Source organism: Nannospalax galili, unplaced genomic scaffold, assembly GCF_000622305.1.
Source record: "Nannospalax galili isolate Female #2095 unplaced genomic scaffold, S.galili_v1.0 scaffold444, whole genome shotgun sequence".
Taxonomy (NCBI): Eukaryota; Metazoa; Chordata; class Mammalia; order Rodentia; family Spalacidae; genus Nannospalax; species Nannospalax galili.
The window spans coordinates 3,213,907-3,241,873 of NW_008354022.1; the positions used below are offsets into that span (position 1 = coordinate 3,213,907).

Below are 27,967 nucleotides of genomic sequence, written 5' to 3' on the forward strand. Positions count from 1 at the left end.
TTAGAGAGAATATACATCTTTTGTTTTTCTGAGTCTGTGTTACTTCACTTACTACAACAGTTTCTAGATCCATCCTTTTACCTGCAAATTTCATTATTTCATCTTTCTTTACGGCTGAATAGAGCTCCATTGTATAAATACACCACATTTTTGTTAATCACTCATCCGTTGAGGGACACTTAGGTTGCTTCCATCTCTTAACTATTGTGAAAACAGCAACAACAAACATGGTTGTACAAGTGTTTCTGGAATAAGATGAGACCTTTGGGTGTACGCCAAGGAGTGGTGTAACCCCTATGGAAAACAGTGTGGAAAACTCTTAAAAAACTAAAAATGAACCTACCGTATGACCCGGTTATACCACCCCTGTGTCTTTTTATTGCTCTAGATAATTGTTCTGCTATCTGTGGCTCTCCCAAGACTCCCTGCTGCATCTTAGGTTTTTTTTTCAAGTCACATGATCAAATTCACTCCAGTTTTATAGGTTGTCTGGAGAGAGCCAAGGTTCCTGACTAGGATCCCAAAATAAAATTCTCTAGTGATTTTGCTGAAAGATTGATGGGATGTAAAGAGAATTAGATTTATGTTGCTTTTGGTGTTAAGAAAACTGATCAGGGGCTGGAGAGATAGCTCAGCATCCACATGGCAGCTAACAACCATCCATAACTCCAGTTCCAAGGGATCTGACAGCCTCTTGTGCCCTCCAGTGGTATTGCACAACATGGGTACACTTACATACATGGAGGCAATATGCTCATACACATAAAATAGTAAAAGATAATAATAATAAAATATTTTAAAAGAAAACTGATCATTTCTCCTGAGTTAAGCTTTACTGGAGATTAACACCTATATCAGCCAGAGATCTCTAGGAGAATAGAACTTCTGGAATAAATATATATTACACACAGGATTTACTAGGTTGGCTTACATGATACCTTCTGGGTAGTCCGACAATGGCCATCTACACCCTGAAGAGGCTTGGAATCTGCTAGTTACTCGGTCTACAAGGCTGCAAGTCTCAGCAGGGTCTCAGTCTGGGTCTGAAGGCCTAGAGGATTCCTGGAGAGTCACTGGTCTTCAGTCCATGTTGAAGGCTGATAAACTGGGCTCCCCTGTCACTGAAGGATGGCAGTAGTGGCAGGATGGCTAGCAGCAGCCATACTCACTAACACGGAGCAGGCAGACAAAAGCTCTTCCTCAGAAATCTTTATGCCTGGGTCACCACCTGAAGGTGCTGCCTTCTCTAAGAGACGATCTTTCTCTTTAGTTAATCTTTCCAGGAAACAGCCTCATAGACTCACTCAGAGTCTCTAAGTTGATTCCCAATCCAGTCAAGTTGACAACCAAGATTAGCCATCACAGCAACTAAGAATTGATGCCAAGATTTACAAAGCTAATGAGCTTTTTTAGAAACAAAAGGGTCCAAAATAAGAGGGCAAAAGTGAAAAATAATCCCCCTCTAACAGTCAGACCCTAATTGTGTGGCACCTGACTTAGTGACCCGTGATGTCCTTTACATTTTTAGCCTGATTCCTAAGGAGTTCTACAGTCTCAGTCCAAAGGGTCAGTCTCAGGATGGACACACAACGGTCAGTCTCTGAATAGTGTGATAAAATCAACTACCTAAGAAGATAGTGAGCTGTCCACTTCGATTCAAATACACCCAACAAAAACCTCACTTCACATTCAAAGTTGAAGAGATGATTCAGAGGTTAAGATCCCTGGGTGCTCTTGCAGAGGGCCTGAGTTCAATTCCCAACACCATGTCAGATGGTTCACAACTGCCTGTAATGCCTGCTTCAGGGAATCCAACACCCTCTTGTGGCTTTCATGGGTACTGTACTCAGGTGCACACACCCAGAAATAGGCACACATAAAATAAAATACATTGTATCTATAAATGAAATAATTAGAAAATATTAATTTTTTAATATTTGAAAAAAATCTAGATGAAATGAACTTCCAAGATGAAACAAAGGGTATCCATGTGTTCAATAAACCATTTTCCCCCCAGGAGCTTACTGGTTGATTTTTAGCACTATGAATTCAATGTCCAAGTATCTATGGTTTCAAAACAGTAAATTCAAGTATAATCTACTTTAAGCTGCATGTGATGATGCAGGCCTATTGTCTTAGTTTGTTCTTCATTGCTGTGACAAAATACTCTGACCACTACCAACTTGGGGAGGAAAGGGTTTATTTAGCTTACAACTCCCAGGTCTCAGTTCATCAGGGAGCCCAAGGTAGGAACTCAGGGCAGGAACTTGGAAGCAGGAGCTGGAGCACAGGACATGGAGGAATGCTGCTTACTGGCTTGCTCCCCTGGCCCCTGCTCAGCCTGCTTTCTTATGCAACACAGGCCCACCTGCCCAGGGGTGGCACCACCCACAGTGGGCTGGGCCCTCCCACATCACTCAGCAATCAAGAAGGTGCCCCATGGACATGGCCATAGGCCAGTCCAGTAGAGGCAATTCCCCGACCAAGGCTCCCTCAACCCAGGTGTGTCAAATTGACACTAAAGCTATCCAGCACACCTATAATCACAGATATTCAGGTTGAGACAGGAGGATTGCAAGTTCAAGTCCTGCTTGGGCTACAGAGTGAGTTCTAAGTCAACCAAGGCAGCTCAGTGAAACCATGTCTCAAAATAAAAAGAACATAGTTAGGGATATGGGTCCATGGCATACTGCTTATCTGGAATCAGCCAGTAAGGGACTGGGGTATGGTCAGAAGTAGAACACTTACCTAGAATTTCTCAGGAAGGGGCTAAGGGTGTGGTTCAGTGATATAGCACCTGCCTAGGTAGCTCAGTGGTAGAACAGTTATCTAGAATCCCCCAATGAGTGTCTGGGACGTGGCTTAGTGGTAGAGCACTTACTTAGCATGTATGAGACCTTAGGTTCAATTCCTGGTACACAATAATAATAAACACAAGTCCCTTTAAACCAGCTTTTAAACCTAGTTCATTTTACCCTTTATATAGAACAGAGCATCTGTTTAACAAGCACCAAACATAAGGCAGTAAATATGGCTTACATTACAAAAAAGGAAGTTTGCCCATAAATCATGTTCGTAGAATCAGTTTTTTAAACAATGCCTAAGGGGCAAATAATGTTTATAGTCTTACTAGAAACACAGATCTGAGAAAATTACCTAGTAAAAGTCCTGCAAATTTCAGTTCCTTTTTCAGAAAATAAAGAGGCCTCTGGACAATTCCAGGTGATACCTACTAGGCCCATTTATTCACAATATTAATAAAGTCAATTATTTAATGTTATAAGTTCACATTTGGGGTTTGGTGGCCAATTGCTACAAACAGCCCATGCATAGCTAGTGGCTTAAGGTAAACATGGGCATGGTCACTTGTTGCCTTTCAATTAAGTGGGTTATCTCAGAGATTTGTTTACTGGCTTTGAAACAGCCTAGAAAGAGGGAAAGTTATAAATGTAAAGAAGGAAAAAGAGCCATCATTCCAGAATCTAGCTGAAGTCCCTCACCAGCAGAGACCAAGAAACCTAGCACATTTAACCAGTGCTTAAGGCCTTTCTCCCTGCAATTTTCTAGGTATCTCAACCTCAATAACAGTAAAAGTCATGTCCTAACCCCTTATGGAACCCCAGTGGTTCCTGGTTTTATCTTATCAGATGGTAATCCCACCCAAGGCACTTCAGGAGATACCCTATGATCTTGATTATCAAACAGGGGAACAGGAGTCGAGGAAGGGGAAAGTCACTTAGAAACCTGTTGCTGTAGAGCAGGTTTATGGAGCGTAGCAGGCGCCATCTTCAGCAGATCAGCTGTGCCAGCTGATGAGAGATTCAGGATTGGATTTGTGGACTGATGATGCTCAGACATAGATGGAGGGGTGGGGAGGACCACTAGCCCCTCACCTGAGTTTCCAGCCACTCCTCAGAACTACTTGTAGGCAGTTCTGGCCTAATTACAGGGGTTCTGGGAGGGGCTGAAATATATAGTGTCGGGGAGGCTGAATGCAGGCTCCATCTATGTGGCTGTAAGGAAGCCATTCTCCATGCTGGGTAAAGACTTTCCAGTGTGGTTGCTCTAGAGTCAACAACACTCCCCGAGGCCCCCCTTTTTTCCTATTTTAAATAAAAATTTTAAATAAAAAATGTTTTGTACATATGTTCAGTGCACCATATGTGTGCAATGGCCACAGAGGCCTGACAAGCGAAACAGATCCCCTGGAACTGGAGTTATGGTTGGTTGTGAGTTGCCACGTGGGTATTAGGAACTAAACCTAGGTCCTCTGCCAGAGCAACCAGTGCTCTTAACCACAGAGTCATCTCTCCAGCCCTCTTCTTTTTCTGTCTTTAACAAATCCTCAATTCTACTTCATACTGGCTAGTCCTGAAATTCTTCTCTACTCTGAAGCCAGGAATCCTGGGTTTTCCTGAATCATGGTAAAAGATTAAGAGAACTGATCAGGCTACTGACCATGACAGTGTGGAGTTGTATCTGTCCCCTTTCCACTGACAGTCTGGCTTGGAGTCTCTCATGTGATTGTAGTCACGTGGTGGCTGGGCATGGAATCATCCAGAGGATCTATGAGGATTTCAAATTTAAAGAGAGCCCAAGTTACAATGTGAGACTCTCCCAGGGAACAAATAAACCAAACCAAAAAATTTTTACTACAAGTGTTTACCCTTAGAATTTTCCAGAACTTTCTAGTCAATTTGGATATCTACATCAGATACTTCAGATGTGGTTTTGCTCATACTCTCTGCCCCATGCTTAGCCAGCCATGCCTGACTCCTCATTTATTGACTGCTCTCATATCCACATGCTGAACATCTACCAAGAATTCATCTCTTTTCTATCCCCCCCACCATACTGGTTATTTTTCTCATTGCTGTTACCAAAAGCTCTAACAAAAGCAACTTAAGGAAAGAAAGGTTTCTTCTGGCTCCCAGTTTGAAGATGCAGTCCATCATGGCAAGAAGGCATGGTGGCAGGATCATGAGGCAGCTTTTTGCATTGCATCCACAGTCAGGAAGCAGAGAAATGAATGCTGGTGCTCAGCTCACTTTCTCCTTTTTATTCAGCCCTAGACCTGAGCCCATGGGATGGTGCCATCCATACTCAGGGTGGGTCTCCTCTCCTCAAATAATTCAATCTAGAGTGTCCTTCACAGACTTCCTCAGAGGTGTCTCCTAGGTGATTCTCCATCCTGTCAAGCCGACAGTCACTAAGAACCATCACAGCCTCTCTAAAAAATGGCCAAGAGAATGTGAGCACTCCCTCCCCCATTAGGTGCATTCTTGTGGTAAGGTCAAGACTGAAAGGTTGGCACAGTACACAGGAAATGAGATGCAGCCCTCCCATAGGATTTCAGACATTGTAGCTCTCTGAAAAGACAGAATTCATGGTAAGTGGCAATGCAGGGACAGCATGGAAGTTTAATTATCCTTAAGTCTGAGCCTCTAGCCTCAGAAACCAGCAGCAAGACCTCCATCTCAGAGGACAACATGCTTTCCCCAAAACGTATTCCCTCATGCACAGAAATCCAAGATAGTCAATCAAAGAAGAGGTTAGTCCTTTGGGTAGGGAGCCAGCTCAGGGAATGGGTAAGAGAGGTTGTTCTGCAAGCATGAGGATCTGAGTTAGAATCCTCAATACCCAGGTTTAAAAACAAAAAGACAGACATGGCTGAAGGAGTGTGCCTATAACTACAGCATTGTGAGGTGCAGACAGGCAGGCCCTGAGAGCTCACTGCCTAGCCAGCTTAACACAATAACCATCGTATGGTTCAGTTACAGACTCTGTCCCAGTAGAGGAAGATATATGATGGATGGCCTGCTCTTGCCTTCGTGTGTGCATACACTGGCACTGTTTTCTTTCTGTTGTTGTGACAAAGCACTCTGGCCAAATGCAGCTTAGGGAAGCAAAGAGTTTATTTGGTTTACATTTCTAGATCACAGTCCATCACTAATGGTCGGGCCAGGCACCTGAAACAGAAACCATGGAGGAACACTGCTTGCTGGCTCACTCACAGGCTCATGTTCAGCTAGCTTTCTTACACAGCCGAGGACCACTTGCCTAGGGAATGGTGCTGCCCACAGTGTGCTGGGCCCACCCACATCAATTAACTATCAAGACATTCCCCCCACAGACTTGCCCACAGGCATATCTGATCTGGGAAATCCCTCAATTGGGACTCATTTCTCAGAGGACTCTAGACTGTGTCAACTTGACAAAGCTAACTGGGACAGGCATGCACACCTGCACACACACACAACTACAACATACTCAATTTTTTAAAAGGAAATTAGTAGTCAATTAAAAATGAGTAGTGGGAATACCACAGCCTCCTGCAGGAGATAGACAGTGCAGATTTAGCAGAGTAAAGTCTGAGAATTTTTGCAATGATTAAAAAAAATCATTTAATTTTGCTCAAGTTTACACTTCCCCAATTTATATCACACAATAGTTTTTCACAAGATACTTATTTCTCTTAGAACCAGTGTCCCATGCAGCCTCCTTTGGGAAGCACCATTGTAGACTGATTCTTGGATCTGTCAACAAATCCAATTAACTTTACTTCAAATCTCAAGCATCTGAGTGAAGAGCTAATGGGTGTTGCATTTTCTTATCAAGCTGTTTCTTTCATGGTGACTCCACACCAGATGACACCAGAAATGTGAGCCTCTTCATAAGCAGTGGAGGAGAAACCCTCATCAAAGCTTCAAGCTCCTTCTGTTGAAATCTGATGTTCTCAAGATTAGAATTGCAAATATTTTTTCATTCAAGTGCTCAAGTGCATCCCAACCCTATAACTTTACATTTGGGGATGTGTCTTTCAAAATGAATTGCATAAACTTTTAAAATTCAGTTATAGAATTAATTATTTTCCAGATTTGATTTTTAAAAGAGAGAGAAAAATTACAGAATGTAAAAAATTCTTATTTTGAAAAAACAAATAGATACCTGAGTTTCCATGGGGAGGTAATGATTGACAGGAGTGTTGAGGAATATTTGAAAGACAATGAGATGAAGGAGAAAAGCATTGTGGGACAAGAAGCATAGGCAAAGGCTGGACAAGGTGCCAAGCTGACATAGCAGGAGGAAGCACAGAGGAGAGAGGTTCTAGATCATGGAAGGCATTGCCAGAGATTTGGGGGCAAAAGCCTGGGTCCCACATTTGAGGAACTATTGAGACACACCCATATCGTGTCCCATTCCTGGAGTATTGTCTAGTAGAGTGGCTGGGGCCACATCAGAGAGAGGTTGTGTGCATGATTCATGAGAGCAGGAGCCATAGAGGTGCACAATGCTCCAAGAGCATAGCTTGTCTCTACTCTGTCATTGATGGTTTAGCCTGATTGCCAATTTAATAAGATTTCAACTCACCATGGATATGTTATGAGATGTTTCCAGACAAATTGAACTGAAGTGGGAAGTCCCACCCTGAATGTGGGCAGCACCATCCCATGGGCTGGGGTCCTGGACTGAATAAAAAGGAGAAAGTGAGCTGAGCACCAGCATTCATCTCTCTGCTTCCTGACTGTGGATGCCATGTGAGCGTCTGCCTCACGCTCCTGCTGCCATGCCTTCCCACCATGATGGACTGTATCCTCAAACTGTGAGCCACAATAAATCCTTGTCCCTTAAGTTGCTTCTGTCAGCTATTTTGTCACAGCAACCAGAAAAGTCACTGACATAGGGCATTGCTGATAGGATGCAGAGAGAGCACCCTAAAATGTTTCTGGAGAGGCAAAAAATAAAAGTTTAAAAAATAGCATCTTGGGCTGGAGTAAGGGCTTCAGCAGGTAAGAGCAACTGCCTCCTTTTGCAGAGGACCCAGACTGGGTTCTCAACATCCACATGGCAGGTAACAACCCTCCATAGCTCCAGTCCCAGGGAATCCAACAGCCCTTTTTTGCCTATGTGGGCCCTGTGCATCATGGGTGCATTTACGTACATTCAGGCAAAACACCCATACACATAAAATAAAAATAAATAAATTTTTTCATTAAAAGAAAGTAGAATCTCGGCTGGAGAGATGGCTCAAGAGTTTAAAATGATAGCTGTTCGTGCAGAGAATCTGAGCTTAGGTCCCAACACCTAGGTCAGCTGGCTCACAACTACCTATAACTCCAGCTTCAGGAGGCTGCAACGCCTTCCTCTGGCCTCAGTGGGCATTGCACTCCTATAGTGCACATACACACACACAGACACATAACTAAAAAAATAAATCATTTAAAAAGGGCATCTCAGAGCTGGAGAGATGGCTCAGCAGTTAAGAGCACTAACTGCTCTTGCAGAGGACCCAGGTTCGATTCCCAACACCCACATAGTGGTTGACAACCATCCCCAGTTCCAGGGGATTTGATGCCTTCTTCTGACCTCCATGGGCACTGCACGACATGGGTGCACTTACACACATGCAGACAACACACTCATACACATAAAATAATAAGTAAAATATTTTAAAAGGCATCTCATATAACTAAATAGTGACTAAAAATACCATGTGCACTATTTTGGTTTGCTAATTGTTATGGGCAGATGTGAACTGTGTCCTGAAAAAGACTTCTGTGTTGAAAGCTCAGTTTCAGAAGCAAATAGCTTGCAGTCTCGGGAGCCCTTGGGAAGTGTTGGATCACAAGGCTCTGTCTTCATAAATGGATTGTGTTATGACTTACCACAGGTTCATAGAGAGGAGCTGACATGAAATTTTCCTTCAGAAGTGTTTTATTAAGAGAGTTACAGATGCTTGACTGGAAAGGAAATCCACAGCAGACAAAAGTAACAATTATACCAATGTCCAACTTGGTGAGCCAATGAGTTTCTGTTGGGGATAGTTACAGGACTGTGGATGAAGGATTACTTACAGGAGCAGGGGCACTCAAAGATGGCTGCATCACCAAAAGCCCCACCCCCACCCCCAGCATGGGCGATGACTCATGAAAGCTGCAAACCATGAAGCTCTCCGCACAATTTGCAGGCAGCTCAACAGGTTTGAGAATCTCCACTCAGTAGCTCAACTGGTCAAAGGTCCTCTGCCTCCCCCTGCAGCTGTTTCTTGTTTCTATAACCCTGGGGTATGGCCCTGGTAAATCTTCAGCACTTCCAGACGTGTGAAGTTTTCTGGGCTTCTGAGTCTCCTGTTGCTCCCCTCTCCCTGCTGGAGGTGATATCTCAATTGGGAGGAAACTGCTTTGCAACAGATTTCTAACTTTTATAGGTTTATTTTTCTTTGTCGTTATTTTTGTTGTTTTGGCGGGGGCAGTGACCCAGCCTACATATTGGAAGTCAGAAAGGCAATGGTAAAGATTAGATATAATCACGACAACAAACAAACAAACATAAAAAAAATGACAAGCACGTCTTTTCAACAACAACAAAAAAAAAGATTAGGTATAATTTATACTTGTTTGTGGTCTGGGCAGTAGGGAGGGGGGCAGGCCTACAGCTATAAGAAATGAGGAGACATCCAGACCACAGTCTGTGTTCTTTACCAGCCTTCTGTCCCACAGAAAGCTACAGAAGGGTCTGTAATCTAGCAGATTAACCCATCAATGGGATCACAATTTGACAATTTGATAGCATTACTGGAAGCTGGTGGAAACATCAGGAGAGGGGTAACCTCAGTGAAGAAAGTAGATCCCAGGGGATATGTCCCAGAAAGTTAGAACATTTTCCTGGTCTCTTCCCCACCATCTCTTGCTCTGCTTCCTGGCCACCTTGAGGTGAGCACCTTTCCATCACAGTGCCTTTCAGGTCTTACCACAGGCCAGAAAAAAATGGAGCCAAATGATCATGAACAGATATTTTTGAAAACACAAGCCAAAATAGATTTTTCTCCCTTAAATTGTTTCTCTTCCTGGCATTTGTCACAATGACAAAAAGTCACACTTTGGTCAGTATTTATTACTTTATCTTAATAATTGGAAAAACTAACATAAAGTCAATCCTAAACTTACTGAGATAGTCTTTCAACTTCACTTTTCCAGTGGGATATATGTTTATTTGGTCACAAATTTTCTGCAAGAATTTAAAAGAAATACATTTGAAATACATTTGAAAATGAAACTCGGATTTTAGGTTATGAAACCAGAAGGCAAATTTCAGAGAAGCAATATAATAGATAAAATTATGTAGCCAGGTATAGTGCTGCACAGCTTTTATCCTGGCACTTGGGAGGCTGATACAGGAGGATTGTTAATTACAGGGTTGTCTGGGCTACATAGTGAGTGAGTGAGTTTCTGGCCATCCTGGGTTGTATACTGAGACCTTGTCTCAAAAAACAAAGGATTAAAGAGATGGTTCAGATGATAAAGTAATTATCACACAACCATGAGGACCCAGCAGAAACATAAAAATCAGGCATGGTGGTGGGCAACTGTAATCCCAAAGCTGGAAATGCAGAGATTGGAAGGTCCTTGGGGCTCTGGGCCAGTCAGTCCAAAGGAATAAATAAGCTCCAGGCTTAGTGAAAAATTCTGTCTCAAAAATAAGGTAGGGGATCAGCAAGCTGACTCAGCAGGAAAAGGAACTTGCCACCCAGCTTGACGATCTGAGTTTGATTCCTGGGTTCCACATGATGGAAGGAGAGAACCAACTCCAATAAGTAATATTCTCTGACAGCCACATGTGTGCCACGTCATGAGGATGCCCCCCCCCAACTCCACTTAAAATGAATGAATAAATGTAAAAAGTCTTATTTATTTATTTATTAAATATATGAGTGTATTGTCTGCATGTATGTAAGTGCACCAATGTCATGCAATGCCTTCAGAGACCAGGATAGGGTGTCGGATCCCCTGGAACTGGAGTTACAGATAGTTGTTAGCTGCAGTGTAGGTGCCCAAAACTGAACCCAGCTCTTCTGCAAGAGCAGCCAGTGCTCTTAACTGCTGAGCCATCTCTGTAAATTTTTTTAAAAAAATAATAAGGCTGGGGGCTGGAGAGATGGCCCAGAGGTTAAGAACACTGGCTGTTCTTGCAGAAGACCTGGGTTTGAATCGGCCAAGGCAAAAGAACTGCTCATGAGTTGTAGGCCAGCCTGAGCTACAGAGTGACACCTTGTCAAAAAAATGGGGGTGTGGGGAGGGGCTGGTGAGATGTGTCGGGGGTAAAAGTCTTTGCTGCCAAGTCTCACAACCTGAGTTTGATTCCTGGGACTCACATGGTAGAAGGAGTGAACTAATTTCTTCAAGTTGTTCCACACATACACACACATACACACATACACCCACACTTACACACACACACACACACAAATGCAAAATTAACAAAACATAATAGTTATGATTATCAGCAGCTTAACCAAAGTACTCTATCCCAAAGAAATAGAAGTGAACACAATACACCTGGCTCTAAAGTATTCAGGTCAAAATAATGACAAAATAATAATGTAGCTGATTCCTGTTCCTCTTCCCAGCTACCACTCCCACACCCCTGCACACACCTCTCTCTAATGGATCATTGGTCTTAAGTATCTGTCAACAGCAATTCCTTTTCAAATACCCTCACCTCCATCTAGTGGGTGTTCTGGACTGTGCCCTCCAGTCCTTTCAAATGGAAGGATTCTTTCAGCGGAAAATGCCAGTGTGTAGATCTGAGGATGGCTTTGTGGAGTTCTCATGTCTGAGTGACAGCTGGATGGGGTGGAGGGCACTGGGTCAGACCTTGATCCCTTGAGAATGCTGTATGTCAATCCACTAACTCCTGGAACTCCCATGAAGGAGACACCTCCCTTCCATTTCTGGCACATTCAAGAACTGCTGCCCCAAACTCTTTGATGGGTTTTATCTATGAACAAATTTGATTGAGTCAGTCGTCTTTAAAAAGTTTCCCAACTTGCTTTTTCTTCCTCCTTGTCTTCTTCCTCTTCTTCCTCCTCCTTCTCCTCTTTCCTCCTCTTCCACCTCTTCCTCTTTGCATTTATTTTTGAGACAAGATTACAGATATGCACCACTAAGTCTGGCAGTGCAGGCTTCTTGATTCCAATGTTTATTTTGCTAATTTGATTTTCTACCCCATCATTTATACTTTTATTGTTTCAATAATGGTGTGATCTGCATTATTGCATTTTTATCATGGCCTGGAGCTTCATACTAACTTTACTGTCTCCAGCATCTTCCTAGACCTTTCCAGCACCTTGTGAAAGATGAACAGCAGATCTATTGCAGGAATTGAGATTACCTGGTTTTGAACATCTGTCAGACACTTAAAAACTTTGTGACCTTAGAATCACAGAAAAAAAAGGATTAACCAGTCAGTGTAAATACAGGAAATACTGCAGAGTATCTCTGTAATAGCCGGAAGAAACGTGAAGGCTGCTGTGTTTAAAGGGCAAAGAGATGAGGTGAGGGAGAGGGGGATATCCATAAATTCAAAAAAATGGAGCTAGAGATTATCAAAAAGATGGAAGTAGAGATTACTGGAATTGTGTGTTAAGATGTAAGGTCAGGAAAAAGGTTCATGAATGAGGGAACCATTGCAAGATTTTATCCTGTGGACATGTGCTTCTTGTTAAATACTTAGATTGAACCTGGGACTTTCCACATGCTAAACGAGCACTCCACTATCAAGTCATGCCTAGCCCCTCAGTGGGGAACACTAGGCAGGTGCTCTACCACTGAGCAACACCCTCAGCCCCTCAGTGGGGGATTCTAGGCAGATGTTCTGTTATGCGTCACATCCCCAGCCCCTCACTGGGGGATTCTAGGCAATTTCTCTACCACTAAGTCTACCTCCAGCTTCTCACTGGGGAATTCTAAGACTTTAAGCTACACCTCCAGAGCTCTTCTTACTTTTCATTTTGAGACAGGGTCTTAGTAAGTTACCCAGACTCATCTTAAAATCACTCTGAGGTAGGCCAAGACCACTGTGAATTTGCCATCCTCCTGCCTAAATCTTCCAAGAAGCTGCACCACCAGGCCCAGAACACATGTGTTTGTAAATATACATGCCTAGCTTGGATATAATATTCCTGACAAACAAGAGGCCCCAAGATATTCTTTGTACATTTCTCTAAATTAATAATATTAGCTTATATAGTTTCTTTTCAAAATGCTATTTTTGTTTTGTTTTGTTTTGTTTTCTGAGACAGGGTCTCCCTGTAACCTCAATTGCCTGGAATTCTCTATGTAGACCAAGCTGACCCTGGCAGCTTCACAGATATCTGCCTGCCTCTGCCTCCCCTCCTGAGTACTGGTATTAAAGGCATGCACCATTATGCCCGACTTTTCAAAATACTCTTTTTTTTTTTTGGTCTTTTTGAGACAGGGTCTCCCTGTAGCCCCCAGCTGTGCTGGAACTCACTATGTAGACCAGGCTGGCCTTGAAGTCACAGAGATCCTCCCATCTCTGCCTCCCAAGTGCTGGGATTAAAGGCATGCACCACCACACCCGGCCAAAATACTCTTAAATTTAAAAAAATATATATGCCTTATGCCAGAAAATACAAAAAGCAAAATAGAATACTAAAATATGCATTTATACAAGTATTTGTGATAGCCTACTTTGGTTCTGTAGAATTCCCATTCAATCCTTTATGATAATTCATACAGTCACTGGGAAACCCCATCTGCCTCTCTATATCTTCTTAGTGTTAATTTTATGCCCTCTGTAAGCCAGAAGGGGCCACATTCCTCCCTGAGCCAATCACAGTGCTTCTGTTAAGTGAATTTTTTTGTTTATTTCTTTTTTTATGTGTATGAGTATATTGCCTGCTTGTATGTAAGTGCACCTGTGGTGTGCAATGCCCATGGATGTCAGAAGAAGGCATCAGAAACCCTGGACCTGGACTTAACAGATGGTTGTTACCCACCATGTGGGTGCTGGGAATCAAACCCAGTTCCTCTGCAAGAGCAGTCAGTGCTCTTAACCTCTGAGCCATCTCTCCACCCCCCTGTTTATTTCTTTATGTGTGTATATGTGGTCTATGTACCTACTAGCATGCTTTCAGGTATATGCGCACATTTGTACACATGCCTGTGGAGACCAGAAGTGGAGATGTCAGGTATCTTCCTCAGTCTGTCTCCTTACCTTTTTAAAAGATGATTTGATTTGATTTGATTTGATTTGATTTGATTTGATTTGATTTGATTTGATTTGATTTGATGCATGTGCCTGTATGCACTGTGTATATGCCTGGTGCATGAGGAAGCCAGAAGAGGATATTGGATCCAATGGAGCTGATGGTACAAATGGTTGTTAGCCACCATGTGGGTGCTAGAAACTGAACCTGGGTCCTCTGCAAGAGCAGCAAGTTCTCTTAACTGACAATACATCTCTCCAGTCCCTCTTTATATTTTTTGAAGCAAGGTTTCTTACTGAACCTAGAGCTCACTGATGGACTTAGACTGACTGGCCAATGAACTCCAGGAGTCTACCAGCTCTGTCCCTACCCTCCCAACTCTGATGTTACATAGGCAAACTCCTGGTCCTTGCTTTTTACGTGGGTCCTGATGAGCCAAACTCAGGTCCTCCCACTCCCTGGTTAAACACTTTACTGACTGAGCCATCTCCCCAGCACCTTGTAAGTTTTAATGGCAATAACACTCCAGCTCTTTAGAAGCCACTGCCCCTACATAAGTTACTTTTCTGTTGCTGTGATAAAATACTACAACCAAAAGCAACTGAAGGAAGAAAAGGGTTTATAGGGTTTATTTTGAATTACATTTCCAAAGGGAGAGTCCATTGTGACAGGGAAGGAATGGCACAGCAGCAGGAGCCGAAAGCTGGCTGATCACATTTCATCCTCACACAAGAACCAGAGAGAGAAGAGGAAGTAGAGTGAGACAAGCAATGGAGTGAGACTGTAAACTTCCAAGCCCACCCCCAGTGATTCACTTCCTCCAGCAAGGCTCCACTTCCTAAAGGCTCCATGACCTCCCCAAACACTGCCACTTTCTGGGGACCTAGTATTCAAGCACATGAGCCTATGGGGAATAGTTCTCATTCATACTATCACAGGCCCCAAACCGAAACCAATTAAAGATGGTGTTCCCCACTTATTCTGATGTATTTTCAATTTATGCCATTGAGAGTACATGGGTCTGGACCATTCTCTGCATGGTATGATTAACGGCCTGACCCCAGCTAAGGACCAAAACAGAAAAGAACTAGTAGAGGCCAAGGTAGTGGATTTTATATTATCATGACTTCAACAAACTCATTTGATAGTGTCAGCGCTGGCTGTGGGGCTCTGATTATGAAATATGATGCAAGTTGAATGTAATGACTTTCTCTGCCCTTCTGGGGAGTTCACTGTTTCCCAGTGTCATTTTCTGTTCTCTTCTGAGTGGTAATAAAAGGAATATCATTGACTGTTGGAGCACTGTGGCCACTGAGTGTTTCACAATAAATTGCATTTCAAGACCTTTCTCCTCAGGAGAAAAGCACATGGTCAGAAGGACGATCCTTAGTCTGGGCTTCAGGACCCCAGTCTCCAAGACAACTGGGAGCTGCACTTTTTAGGGAATGATTCCCTAAGAACACTCATTTTTCAAGCAGTTTTATATCAAAGATCAGTTTGGACAAAAGAGGGAGATGATAAAATGTGGTCTCCAAAGCAGAAAGGACTTGGGGCCCCTCTTAAATGAATGTGGACTGTACCAATGGCTTTGCACTACCATCAGTGATTGCTGGCTTTGTTCCATCTAGTTCCAAATGTTAGAGTCTAATCTCTGAACAAGTTTAGGAAAGGAAATGTGGAAGGCAATCCTGAAAGTCTTGTGCATTTGGGAACTTTGAAACTAACCTTTGTCAACCATTGTTCAATGTGTATTAGGTAAATTTTGTTATTGTGACCAAAATGGGCATTGAACTCAAAATACTGACTATGCTAGGCAGACCACTGAGCCACACCTCCAGACCCTCACTGGGGGATTCTAGGCAGGTGCTCTACCACTGAGCCATACCCCAGCCCCTCTCACTGGGGGATTCTAGGCAGGTGCTCTACCACTAAGCTACACCCCAGCCCCTCACTGGGGGATTCTAGGCAGGTGTTCTACCACTGAGCCACACCTCCAGCCCCTCACTGGGGGATTCTAGGCAGGTGCTCTACCACTAAGCTACCCCCCAGCCCCTCACTGGGGGATTCTAGGCAGGTGCTCTACCACTAAGCTACCCCCCAGCCCCTCACTGGGGGATTCTAGGCAGGTGCTCTACCACTAAGCTACCCCCCAGCCCCTCACTGGGGGATTCTAGGCAGGTGCTCTACCACTAAGCTACCCCCCAGCCCCTCACTGGGGGATTCTAGGCAGGTGCTCTACCACTAAGCTACCCCCCAGCCCCTCACTGGGGGATTCTAGGCAGGTGCTCTACCACTAAGCTACCCCCCAGCCCCTCACTGGGGGATTCTAGGCAGGTGCTCTACCACTAAGCTACCCCCCAGCCCCTCACTGGGGGATTCTAGGCAGGTGCTCTACCACTAAGCTACCCCCCAGCCCCTCACTGGGGGATTCTAGGCAGGTGCTCTACCACTAAGCTACCCCCCAGCCCCTCACTGGGGGATTCTAGGCAGGTGCTCTACCACTAAGCTACCCCCCAGCCCCTCACTGGGGGATTCTAGGCAGGTGCTCTACCACTAAGCTACCCCCCAGCCCCTCACTGGGGGATTCTAGGCAGGTGCTCTACCACTAAGCTACCCCCCAGCCCCTCACTGGGGGATTCTAGGCAGGTGCTCTACCACTAAGCTACCCCCCAGCCCCTCACTGGGGGATTCTAGGCAGGTGCTCTACCACTAAGCTACCCCCCAGCCCCTCACTGGGGGATTCTAGGCAGGTGCTCTACCACTAAGCTACCCCCCAGCCCCTCACTGGGGGATTCTAGGCAGGTGCTCTACCACTAAGCTACCCCCCAGCCCCTCACTGGGGGATTCTAGGCAGGTGCTCTACCACTAAGCTACCCCCCAGCCCCTCACTGGGGGATTCTAGGCAGGTGCTCTACCACTAAGCTACCCCCCAGCCCCTCACTGGGGGATTCTAGGCAGGTGCTCTACCACTAAGCTACCCCCCAGCCCCTCACTGGGGGATTCTAGGCAGGTGCTCTACCACTAAGCTACCCCCCAGCCCCTCACTGGGGGATTCTAGGCAGGTGCTCTACCACTAAGCTACCCCCCAGCCCCTCACTGGGGGATTCTAGGCAGGTGCTCTACCACTAAGCTACCCCCCAGCCCCTCACTGGGGGATTCTAGGCAGGTGCTCTACCACTAAGCTACCCCCCAGCCCCTCACTGGGGGATTCTAGGCAGGTGCTCTACCACTAAGCTACCCCCCAGCCCCTCACTGGGGGATTCTAGGCAGGTGCTCTACCACTAAGCTACCCCCCAGCCCCTCACTGGGGGATTCTAGGCAGGTGCTCTACCACTAAGCTACCCCCCAGCCCCTCACTGGGGGATTCTAGGCAGGTGCTCTACCACTAAGCTACCCCCCAGCCCCTCACTGGGGGATTCTAGGCAGGTGTTCTACCACTGAGCCACACCTCCAGCCCCTCACTGGGGGATTCTAGGCAGATACTTTACCACTGAGCCACATCCCAACCTCTCACTAGGGGATTCTAGGCAAGTGCTCTCTGCTCTTGAGCCTCATCTCCAGCACCCTTTTAAGTTTTTATTTTGAGGCAGATGAAGTTGTTCACATTCATCTTAAACTCACTCTGTAACCCAGGTAGACCTTGAACTTATGAATATCTTCAGCCTCCTGAAAGCTGAGATTATAAGCCACCACCACAAAGCCTGACTCTGAAGGGACTTAAAGTAAAAATGATGTATTGGGCTCATAGTTTCAGAGAATTCCTGCCCCAAGTTTTCCATAACGTCTCAAATCACCTTCACAAGCTGGGGACCAATTGTTGAAACCCACGAGCCTACGGGGGCCATTTCACATTTGGCCCATAACAAGAAGAGTCAAAGGTCAGGGCCACAGCTTTTCAAACATTTCCCAATAAGAAAATAGATTTGATTGGGTGCTTTCTAATTTAAGAAAGGTAAATAAGGGGATAACAGGATATGGCTCAGTTGGTCAAGTGCTTTCTGTGCAAATCTGAGAACCTGAGTTCCATTTCTAGAACTCATGTAATGTAAAATAAGCCTGTGTTGTGCTATACTCTTGCAATCTAAGCACCCAAGGGGCAGAGACATGTGGATCCCCACAACTTGCTGGCCAGCCACTTTAGCCTACTGTGATGGTAAGCTTTGTCAACTTGATCCGAGCTAGAATCACCTGGAAAGAGAGTGTCAATGAAGGACTGTCTACATTGGGTTGGCTCGTGGGCATGTTTTTGAGGGATTGTCTTGATTAAGTTGCTTAATGAGGGAACACTAGCCCACTGTGGGTGGCACCATTCCTTAAGCAGCAATCCTGACCTGTATGGGAGTGGAGAAATGGAGCTGAGCATCAGCAAGCAAGCACACGGGCATGCATGCATTCATCTCTCTCTTTGCTGTTCACTATGGATGTGGTGTGACAAGCTGTTTGAAGCTTCTGTCTTGACTTACAATGATGGACTGTAAACTGGAATTGTAAGCAGAAACAAACCTCTTTCTCTCCAACTTACTTTTAAAAAAAATAAGCCAAGTTTTTACTAAAGAAAAACTTTCTGGGTTTACTTTTCACCAGTCTGTTCTGGCATACTTTTAATAATATCAGAATCACCTGGATCAGTGAAAGCCAGTGTGCAGACTCTGTAGTATTTTCCAGATGTTATGTCCAGTTCAGTACTATTGTCACTGTAGTGATAGCAATGGGCAACAGTTTGGCCAACATGGCATAGTACTCTATTTCAGATTTCTTGACATCTGGGCAGTTGGTGGCAAGGATGACCACTTTGGCCTTGCCCTGTCTGATTATCTTGAGTCTGTTTGCACCCCAGCACGTACTTTCTGCTTTTCATAACAAGCTGGAGCCTAGAGTGGATCAACTCCGGGGACCTTTTCATCCTCTTTGCAACCACTATTTGCCTGCCTTAATTGCAGAACAGCCCCCCAACAAAGAGCAGCCACCAAGATGAACACAGAGTGAGAAAGGCTAAATTATTTTTTGTCAGGGAATTTTATCAGAGCAACAGAACTGAAACTACAACAGCTACTCAGTCTTGGGACAGTGAAAGACCCTGTCTCATAAAACAAGGTGGGAAGCACCCAAGGCACGACGGCTGATGTTGGCCTCTGCTTTCCCCGTGCACACATACACACGAACACACACCCACATAAAAAAGAAAGCTAAATAAAGTTTTACATCCCACAAACACTGAGTTACCCTTCCCCAAACTGGAAGAGCAGTCAGCCCAGGACCTGGCTCCAAGGTGCTGGACCAGGTCTGATAGAATAACAATCAAAACCCCAAGTGACATTAGCCTTCTAACCCCAATCCCTGGTTGCTAACTGTTTCAGTCAAGGGAGAGCTTACTATGGTCCAAGTTTTCTAATGTTCAAAGTGACAAGGTAGAACTCAGAAGTTGAGAGCTGTTTATCTCCTCAATCTGCTCTGTGACATATAATCTAACCTGAGCTCTGGAGGAACACACCTATTAAGAAAATTGTCAGTAATTTTCTGCTATTTGCCAAAGTACCTGTGCTTATACCATGGAGACAGAAGATACAGGTGACAGGTGGCAGAAATTGAATACCTGTACCTCCTCCAACTTGATCTCACTACATCATCAAAAGCTGTCCTTGATTCCCAAGTACTGAGATTAAAGGTGTGCACTGCCTACCATACTTGGCTTAGAATGATTTTAATTTTATAGTAAAATTGAACAAATTGAGGCCTAGAGAGATAGCTCAGCAGTTTAAGAGCACTGACTGCTCTTTCAGAGGTCCTGAGTTCAATTCCCAGAACCCACATGGTAGCTAACAACTGTTCACAACTCCAGTTTCAGGGCAATCCAATGCCTTCTTCTAGTCTCTGTGGGCATTGCATGACATGGGTGCATTTACACACATGCAGGCAATATATTAATACACATAAAATAAAAAGAATAAATAAAAACATTTTTAAAAATTGAACACATTGAGCAGAAAATATAGTTTCTATGTATCTGTATTCCACATACAGACAGCCTCCCAGTTATGAACATCCCCCAACAGAGTTTCTGTGATGGTTATATTGGTTGTCAATTTAACATAATATAGAATTACATGGGAAGGGAGTCTCAACGATGGATCATCCAGATTAGGTTGGTCTATGGTATGTGTGGAAGATTATTGTGATTATGTTAATAGATATGGGATGACCCACCCTGAATATAGGCAGCATCATTTCCTGGGATGAGCCTTGGACTGAACAAGGAGAGTCAGCTGAGTACTAGCATGCCAGCATTAAGTCACTGCTTTCTGCTCTTGACTGTAAGGTGATGTGACCAGCAAGCTCCTGCCACCTTGAACTTCTCTGCCATGATGGACTTGTAATCTGGAAATGTAAGCAAAATAATCTCTTTCTCCTTTAAGTTGCTTTTGTTGGGGCATTTTATCACAGCAACAGGAAAAGAAACTGAGGCAGGGGTAGGTTTACTATAATCAAGGAACCAGCATATGACTGACATACAATTACTACTTGCACTTGAAGTCATAGTTTGTATTAGACTCATTCTTGGTGTTGTATTTTCTATGAGTTCTGATAAATGTATGATGACATGTTTCTACACTCATAGTATCTTACAGAGTATTTTCAGTGTCGGAGGAATGACATCTGCAGTTGTTCTCTGGTCTCTATGTGCTCATCATGCACATGTATATACATGTGTACATACACATACATACACATCCTAGTGACATCTTTTTTTCTTTATTTTTTAATGTGTATGAGTGTTTTGTCTACATGTATGTAAGTGTACCTGTGTTGTGCAATGCCAGTGGAGGCCAAAAGAGGGGTGTCAGATTCCCAGGAACTGGAGTTAGAGATGGTTATGAGCTGTCATGTGGATGCTGGGAACTGAACCCAGGCCCTCTGCAAGGGCAGCCAGTGCTCTTAACCTCTGAGCATCTCTCCAACCCCTTCGTAACAACTTTTGTTTTGCAGGTGAGAAAAGCGGGTTCAGAAAAGTTGAAGTGACACACAGCAAGGTAAAGCCCCTGTTCAGAACTCTTGTCCAGATGTCTATTGTGACCAACAACTCCACACCTCTATTTCATCCTTATACAATTTCCTTTATTAAGAATGAATTACATTAAAAACATTTTCTCTCCAAACATCTTTTCCCAGAGAAATAATAGATCACAGTAAGAGGTTTGCCTTTATGAAGGGAAAGCTGTTGTTTTTATACAAACGCTAAAACAATTCTGAACTCTCAATCCAGAACAAGGCTGCTCTCTTTCTCTTACCTGTGTCACACTCCTGGGGAAACTTGGTTTAGAATTTAAAAATAAATAAAAAAGAATTAAATTCATTTCAAATATTCTATCTTAAGCTTCTCAGTTTGCACTCAATTTGTTTTATCACATAGTGATAGGAATTAAAGGCCTTCGCTACAGCTTAGGCAGCCTGCCAATACCTATTTTATAGCAATAAAATATGTACAAATTAAGGAATCTCATGTGGAAAATCCATTCAACGGCCTCAAAAGCCAAATGAATGGTAATTACTCCAAGCACAATGAGGCAGCAATCAAGCGCGATTGGATCATGCTTTTAAATGTACGTCTACATTTTAAGAACGGAGATAATTATGAATTATGAAAATAACCAACAGAGACAATGGAGCAGCAAAGATGTTGTTTGTGAAACATGAAAAGGACATTTTCAGAGGGGTATGCGGAGCCAGTTATCCTTCGCACCTGCCAGGGAATGTTGAATATGTGATGGTTACAAAGTATGTACAGGGCTGGGATGGGTTTCTCTCTCTCAGTCATTTCATGTGTTGACTGCTCCTGCTGAGCTGGTGGGGGTATTGTAGAAGTTGATGGGGTGGGGAGCAAATCTGAGACTCCCAGATCCACATCCCATGCCATTTCCAGTTGTGCCGTCTTTCCATGCAAATCAGAGCCATGTAAATCAGTGCCATGCAAATCAGGGCCATGCAAATCAGGGCCATGTAAATTAGAGTCATGCAAATAAGGGTCATGCAAATAAGAGCAGCCCTGATTGATCAAAGTTCAGTTCCGGGTAAAGATTTGGGCCATTAGGTGCTGGGCTGCAGCTCTGTTCAGTCAGATTACAGCATTCTAAGGGTAGAGGGTTTGGATTGGTTGGAGAACTTGGTCCTCAGCTCAGAACAGCCACATCTTCATCAGATTAGCTGTGCCTGCTTGTAAGAGTCCATCAGGATTGGGCTTGCTGTTGACATTTCCTCAAAGAAGGAGGACATGGGGAGGGTCCTTGAACGCTTACCTGAGGTTCCAGTCATTCTTCCCAGGTATTTGTATGCAGTTCTGCCCTAATTGTATGTGGCCTCTGGATCTGGGGTGGAGGATGCTGGAGTACATATGGGTCAAGAAGGCCACCATCTATGCAGCTATGAGGGAGCCATCCTCCACACTGGGTGAAGACCTTCCACCACAGCTGCTTTGGGGTCACCCACACTCTTGATTGGAAGGCAGCTATGCTCACCACTACACTACCAATGCCACACCCCACACTCCTGTTTGTAACCCCTCACCCACACTCTATGAGTAAGCCCAGTGAACTCATTAGACCTCCAGGATGGATCCCACTTTGGTGGATTATACTTTGGTCTATGGTTGGGATCTTATGAGGAAGGGGTAGACTTTATTTACATGTCTCCAAGGACAGAATTCTGGCAAAGGAATTCCTGGACTAAGCTTGGGAGAATTGTCTGCCACATACTCACATTGCATATTTTGTCAGAAAAATAACTAATAGGCCTGGTCAATGATGGACTACTGTGTTTCAATAGTCACCTAATGTTTTGTGGTCTGATTGATCTCCTCTAAGTAACATGAACATGCCAAGGGTTGTGCTTTGCAAATAGCGATCAGTTCTCTGCCACAGAAGAGATGAACTTGCTTCAGATTATCTCCAAATCTAGAAGTCTTTACAGTGACTCTACTTTTGACTGAGATTGGTGTGTAGTTCTAGAATAATCAAATCTGCTGGGATGCATAGTTTTGGGCAGTACGCTGTCATTTCACCCAGCCTCCCTCTATTGCAGAGCTCAACTTTCCTCTTGGTCTCAATGAAACTTGCAGTTTTACAAGTTATCCTGTATGACAGTTACTTTTCTGTTGCTGGGATAAAACATCATGACCAAGGCAACTTATGGAAGGAAGGGTTTATTTGGGCTTACAGTTCCAGAGGGATGAGAGTCCATCATGGTGAAGAGGCATGGCAGGAGACAGCTAGGAGCAGAAAGCTGAGAGCTCACATCTTCAAGCAGGCACAGGAAGCAGAGCAAGACAGACTGGAAACGGCTACAAACTCTCAAAGCTCACCTTCAGTGATGTGCTTCCTCCAGCAAGGCTATACCTCCTGAGCCCCTGCAAACAGCACCACCATCTGTGTTCAGATGCTTAGAGCCTATAGGGGACATTCTCATTCAAACCACCACATCTGGTACGTGGGTCAGAATGATGCTTTCAGCCTCTCCTCTCCACCCTTGATATGCGATTCTGCCCTAATTTCATATGGCCTCAGGGAGAGGCTGGAATCTATAGGCCAAAGGATACTAGCAGAAAGGGGCTCCATCTGTGCAGGGTAGTCATCATCTAGGCTGTATATTATATTGGTAAATTGTCATGTGCTATTTGAGTTCTCTGAGAAGACGACTCTAGAAATGGGATTTCCCTCCCTCATTTCAGACCCAAGCATGTTTGTTGTCCCCCAAGCCCTCTTGTCTTGGATGGTTGTACCCCTGACTCAGTGATGGGGAAGGAAGAGAACAGCAACACAGCCCAAGAGTAACATCATGCCCTTGAGAACAGCTAGAAGGTGAACCATTCCCAAGAGAGGCTACTGTTGTTTGACCACGATAGAAAAGCACCCACCATGGGAAAGAGAAGCTGGAAGTTCAGCCACGGAAAGCTCAGCCATGAAGAGAAAGCTCAATTGGGAACTCCAGCTGCCTGCCTCAACTTCCCCAGTTGGTTTCTGCCAGGTGCTATGAGCACCCAATTTGATGATATCGTCTCTATCTGCTTCTATTCTTTTACTTGAAACCCTCACCTGAGGGAGCACTACTTTGCCCAGGGTACCAAATGGGAAACTCAGATGGCTGCCTCAACATGGCTTCCCCAGTCCATATCTGTTGGGGGTTTTAAGCACCTGATTTGATGATGTTTTGCTACCTATCTATCTATCTATCTATCTATCTATCTATCTATCATCTATCTATCAATGTATCTATCATTTATCTATCATCTGTCATTTATCTGTCTATCAATCTATCATCTATCATCTGTCTATCATCTATATATCTATCATCTATCAATCATCTATCTATCTTCTATCTCTTGCTATTTATTCTTTTGCTTTGACTTACTTTACACTTAATGAACTCATTCATTCAAAACCCAAAGTATAGCTCTCATAAATGATTCTCTGGATTTTAGAGGATGACAGGGTAGCTTTACACTCATTCATTGGTCTGTGACACAGACTCAGGTCAGAACTCCATTTGTCACCTGATTTCCATAACTCAACACACAGAACTGGGATCATGTTAACATGTAAGGTACCCTATTATCAGGGTCCACGAAGATAGTATCTTCCAGCTCTAGGAAGGTCTATTTTCTCATTTCAATCAGTTTGGATGAAGTCCCTTCGAAGTACCCAGGTCCATATGCTTATTATATTATAGAATCTTTCCTTGAGGGGGCCTGCCCTCCTCTTCAGTCAGTGGAGCAACCAGCTTTGTTCTGGAAACTTAGTGTGGCATGTTTGCTTCCTTCTAGCAGCTCACATCAGCTTTCAGGCTGCTTGGCTATCATTTTTTTCTCATTTAATTTTTGGAGATTATGCAAGTCCAGTAATACCTGATGATTTTTTTGTCTTGTCCTTAGACATGTCACGGTCTGTGCCATAGATCTCTATAGGTACACTGGCTGCTGTCCTAGCTTTGTGTGTGTGTGTGTGTGTGTGTGTGTGTGTGTGTGTGTGTGTATACCACATGAATGCAGGTACCCATGGAGACCAAAAGAAGGTGTAGGACCTTCTGCACCTAGACTACTGTGAGCCACTGATTGTGAATGCTGGGAGCTGAACTCGAGTCCACTATAGGAGCTCTTAACTACCGAGCCATCTCTCATAGCCTCACCTTGTTTTATCAGACAGGTTCTCTAACTGACCTGGATCTTACTAAGTAGGCTAGCCTGGTTGACCAGAGAGCCTCAGAAACCCAGCTGCCTCTAGCACTTGGATTATAAGCATGCACAGCCATACCCAGCCTTTTTACATGGGTTCTGGGGATCAAACTCATGTTCTTATGCTTGCAAGGACATACTGACTAAGCTATCTCTCCAGCTCTATTTCAGATTTACTTACCATGATACTAAGATTTTTGTCTTGCCCTGTCACTCAATGTCATCCTCCATCTGGCCTTTGCAGCTGTAAGATCCTTTTGCCTTGTTGACATTAGGGAGCTCAGTGGTGTGGCAGCATATACTACTGCCAACCTTGGTCTTTGCAGACCAGCTGCCATTAAACCCCCCAGAGTTACTGCTCCCTTCACCCATACACGCTCACTCTTTTCTTGTGCATCTATGTATGTGTGTGAGCATGCTTATGTTTGTGTGTGCACTTGTGTGTGCAAGGACATGTATATGTGTGCACAAGCATGTGGAGGCAAGAGGACAACCTTGGTAGTCACTCTCAGAAGTACAATCCCACTTCCTTTAAGATAAAGTCTCACTGTCCAGGAACTCACCAATTAGGCTAGCGAGTCCCAGGGATCCACTTGTCTGCCTCCCCAAAGCTAGGATTGCAAGCACGTGTTACAGGTTCTGGAGCTCAAACTCAGGTCCTCAAGCTTGTGAGCCAAGCACTTTAGTGACTAAGCCATCTCCTGAGACCATACTTTTCAGTCTTAGTGAAGGAAATGAGGTGGAAGAGAGTTTTAGTAAGGGGCTGGACTTTTCCAGCTTCACATAATAAATCTTTCTTGCATTCCCACCTTTTGATGGCTGATTCAATACTCTGTCAAAACATTGTTGACAACTGCAGCTTATTTACTATGAGCTATATCAGCAGGAACAAGCTCTGCAGAGCCTTCCTAGCAGTGACCTTACCAGGTCATTAACCATAAATTGTGGGAAATTGTTCTTTTATTAATAAATTCTCTCTTCTTCGGCAGTATATTCTACGTCCCTCACCATCACCACCACCACACTTGAGCTAACAGCACAAACTTCTCAATCTTCTCCATAGGTACTTGACCCGTTTTGAAATCCTCATGTGTGAATGTATATGCACATGTTCATGAGTTTGTGTGGGGATGCATATGTGTGTGGAGGCCTGAAGACAAACCTAGAGCTCTCTGATTTGGCTGCAGACCCGCAAGCTCCAGGGATGTACCTGTCACCACTTCCTGAGAACTGGTACTACAACGTGCACCACCACCATGGCAAACTTTTACATGGGTGCAGTACTCGAACTCATGTGCTCATGCTTGCAGTGTGTTCTATTTTCATTCCTGTTACTGTGAGGAAACACTGATCACAAAGCAACTTAGGTAAGGAAAGGGTTTATTTCATCTTACTGGTTACAGTCCATCATTGAGGGGAATTAAGACAGGAACTCAACTCAAGGTTGTACTTAGATCCTCTGGAAGGGCAGCAAGCACTCTTAACCACTGAGCCATCTCTCTAGTCCCATGGGTCCTTATTTTGACAAAAGATGTGTACCAAGTTTATTCACTGTCCTCTTTCTCTATCATGAAATTTGGTGTTGGGACTGATTTTTGAAGTTCGTTCAGCAATAGGAGGTTTCTATATCTAAGGGAGGGGAAAAAAGGCTAAAGAGGGACAGTACGAAGGTCATCAGATGCTCCATATTCTACATTGCTGCAGAAAGATTTATGGTTAGCCTGTTGACCATTTATATGGATGTTCTCATTAGAATTTAGAATATCAGCTAACAATAAATCCGGAGAAAACGCTGGGGTGGGGAAGGGGATAGAGAAAAGGTAGTGAATGTAACTATATAAAATAATTTCCCAAGGTGTTGTCCTAGGAAAGCCCTCAGAGATGTGGGAAATCAGAAGTAAGTATGGGGCCCCTGAAAGGACATCCAGGACAGGCCGAAGGTCAATGAGGGCACCAGCTGTGTTTCTCCATTTGTCTTGGCTTCTTCAAGTACCATTGACCATGTCCAATTGGAAAGGCTTATTCTATTAAGTTTTCACTTGTTCCAAATTCCTTTAGTAATCTCGTGTTATATTATTTATTTTTCTCATGGCTATGACCTGTCGAAAACAACTTCAGGGAGGAATGCTATATTTTGGCTCAAGATTGGAGAGGGTACAGGCCATCATGAGGGAGTCATTGAGGACAGAGCAAGTATGGTCCATCATGGGGACAGCATGGAGGACAAAGCAGGTATGCTCCATCATGGAGGGAGTTGTGGAGGACAGAGCAGTTATGGTCCATCATGTGAGGAAGGCATGACAGCTGCTTGCTCATAGTTTGGCCCATCACAAAGCAGAAACTTAAGGTCAGAATCAGCCAGACTATAACCCAGCAAGCCTACCCTCTTGACAATCCACTTTCTCCAACTAGACCCCATCCTAAATGTTCCATGCCCTCTGAAAACAGTTCAAATACATGAGCCTGTGGGAAACATCCCTCTTTCAAATAATAACACCCATACTACTAAAGTTTTGGTACCTTACACGGTACCAAAGGTACCTTAGAAGTACCCCTCTTAAATGCTTCAGCACTTTAGAGCTAGTGCTGCTCTTGCAGAGAACCAGAATTTGTTTCCCAGCACCCATGGTAGGTGGCTCACAACCGCCTGTAACTCCAGCTCCAGGGGATCAGATGCCTCTGGTCTCCAAGGGCACTGCAGTCATGTGTACACACACACACACACACACACACACACA

General features: G+C 44.2%; 1 long non-coding RNA gene across 1 annotated transcript in view; it reads right to left on the reverse strand.

Annotated features, from left to right (window-relative positions):
* Positions 1-4,466: 4,466 nt before the first annotated feature.
* The window catches only part of LOC108491695, a 49,492-nt gene continuing 25,991 nt past the window's right edge, over positions 4,467-27,967 (reverse strand). Inside the window, exon 3 of the long non-coding RNA XR_001872863.1 lies at positions 4,467-4,566. This is a non-coding gene — a long non-coding RNA (uncharacterized LOC108491695). The remainder of the gene's footprint in view (positions 4,567-27,967) is intronic.